The sequence below is a fragment of the Chrysochloris asiatica genome, unplaced genomic scaffold (genome assembly GCF_000296735.1).
Source record: "Chrysochloris asiatica unplaced genomic scaffold, ChrAsi1.0 scaffold00067, whole genome shotgun sequence".
In the NCBI taxonomy this organism is placed as follows: Eukaryota; Metazoa; Chordata; class Mammalia; order Afrosoricida; family Chrysochloridae; genus Chrysochloris; species Chrysochloris asiatica.
Genome location: NW_006408585.1, coordinates 15,944,005 through 15,946,933, shown reverse-complemented (window position 1 = coordinate 15,946,933; position 2,929 = coordinate 15,944,005).

Here is a 2,929-nt window from a genome sequence, read left to right as displayed (position 1 = left end):
TGCCATCAAGTTGATAGTGACCCTTATAGAGTGAAGTAGGATTGCCCCATAGCTGGGCTGAAAAGTCAATTTGAACCACAAGGTCAGTGTTTCAAGCTCATCAGCCACTCCTTGGAAACCCTATACAGGATCACTATGAGTTGGAACCGACTTCACAGCACTTAACAACAACATTCCTTACAGAAACATACTGCCACACCTTTTTCTCATGGAACAGCTGGTGCTTTCCAACCCCCAACCTTTCAGTAAGCAGCTGGGTGCATTAAACACAGCTCCACTAGGGATCCTTGTTAAGATGGTTATTAAGACGTCTAATACTGTTAACCATTAAGTTGGTTAATACTGTTAGGTGCCATTGAATCGGTTTCAATTCATAGCAACTGTATGTACATAGATCAAACACTGCCTGGTTCTGCACCATCCTTAAAATTGTTGTTAAACATGAAACCATTGCTTCAGCTACTGTGCCAATCCATCTCATTGGTGATCTTCCTCTTTTTCACTGATCCACCACTTTACCAAGCATAATGTCCTTCTCCAGGGACTGGTCACTCCTGATAATATGTCTGAAGTATGAGAGATGAAGTATCACCATTCTTGCTCCTAAGGAGCTCTCTGGCTGCACTTCTTCCATCACAGACCTGTTTGTTCTTCTGGTAGTCCATGGTACTTTCAATATTCTTCTCCAACAACATAATTCACATGTATCAATTCTTCCACGGTCTTCCTTACTCATTGCCCAACTTTCACATGCATATGACACTACTGAAAACATCTTGTTAAGCGCAGCTGAGCCCTCAAAGTGACATCTTTGCTCTTGGATACTTTAAAAATGTCTTGTACCACAGATTTGCCTAATGCAATATGTTGTTTGATTTATTGACTATGGTTTTCAGGAGTATTGATTATGGATCCAAGCAAAATGAAATCTTTAACAATTTCAGTCTTTTCACCATTTATCATGATGTTATTTATTGGTCCAGATGTGAGAATTTTTGTTTTCATTACATTGTGCAATTCATACTGAAGTGTGGTCTTTGATTTTCATTAGTAAATATTTTTAAGTCCTCTTAGCTTTCAGCAAACAAGGTTGTATCATTTGTGTATCACAGATGTTAATGAATCTTCCTCCAATCCTGATGCCACGTTCTTTTTCATGCAATCTATTTTCTCAGATACAGATAAGCTCAGCATACAGATTGAATGTTGTTGTTAAGTGCTGGCAAGTTGGTTCTGATTCATAGCAACCCTGTATAGGGTTTCCAAGGAATGGCTGGTGGATTTTAACTACCAACCTTTTAGTTATCTGTCCAGTACTTACCCTACAACATCACACCAGGACGCCTATGAGGAAAGAATAAAGCCCTAGCACACAACTTCCCTGATTTTAATTCATTAAGCATCCCCTTGTTCTATTTGAAAAGGCTCTTGGGCTATGTATAGGTTCCTCATAAGCACAGTACAGTATTATGGAATAACCATTCATTGCAATGTTACCCATAAACATATTATGGATTGAAATTTAACAACTTTCGACTTGCTGGCTTTGAACATGCTATCAGAACAGATCAATTGCTAGAGTAAGACATCATAATTGGTTAAGTGGAAAGTCACTGAGGACCTGACAGACCCTCAGACTGAAACAATAACTATAATGATGGATTCAAACCTGCTGGTGATTGTGAGGATGATGCAGGACTTGGCAATGTTTCCTGCTGTTGAACCTAAGTCACTGAGAATTCAGAATCAACTCACTGACACTTAATGAAAAATTGTTTATATTTAATATAGGAACCCACCACTCGTCTGTCAGTTGGTCATATGTGGTGATGTTCATGTTGTTGCAATGCTGGAAGCCGTATCAGTGGTATATTAAATACCAGCGGGTTACACCCATGGTAGACAGCTTTCAGCTGAGCTTACAGACTAAAACAGACTAGGAAGAAGGAAAGGCACACTACATGTGAATGTTTAGCCACTGAAAACTTTATGAGTAGTAGTGGAACACTGTGAGATAGCACCAGACTATCGACTATTGAAACATGATCAAGAGCATCAGAATATTGTCAGATATAGTGCCAGAAGATGAGCCCTTCAGGTTGGAAGGCACTCAAAGTACGACTGAGGAAGAGCTGCCTCCTCAAAGTTGATTTGACGGAGATGATAGAAATATAGCAATATCAACAAACTGATACAGCACTGGAGGCACACACTCAGCTATGCCAAGAAATTTGGGAGAAGAATACCTGGACAACTGATTGGAACAGATCCATATTTGTGACCATTCCAAAGAAAGGTGACCCAAAGGGACGTGGACATCATTAATATCATTAATATTACATGCAAGTAAATTTTTGCTAAAGATAATTCAAAACCAGCAGCAACAGTACATTGGCATGACACTGCCAGAGGTTCAAGCTGGATTCAGACAAGGACGTTGAACGAGAGATATCACAGGAGTCAGTTGGATCTTGGCTGAAAGCAGAGAATATAAGAAAGATGTTTACCTGTGTATTATTGGCTATGAAAACGCTTTCAACTATGTGAATCATGACAAGCTATGGATAACATTGCAGAGAATGAGTATTCTGAACATTTAATTGTGTTCGTGAGGAAATTGTACATAGACCATTAGGTAATCATTTGAACAGAACAAGGAAACATTGAATGGTTTAAAGTCAGGAAAGGTATGCACCAGGGTTATATTTTTTCACCATATTTATTCAAATGGTAAACTGAACAAATAATCCAAGAAGCTGGATTATATGAAGAAGAGCATGACATCAGAACTGGATGTAGACTGATTAACAACCTGTGATATGTAGATAATAAAATCTTGCTTGCTGAAAGTGAAGAGGACTTAGAATGCTTACTGATGAATTTCAAAGACCACAGCCTTCAGTATGAATTGCACCTCAATGTAAAGAAA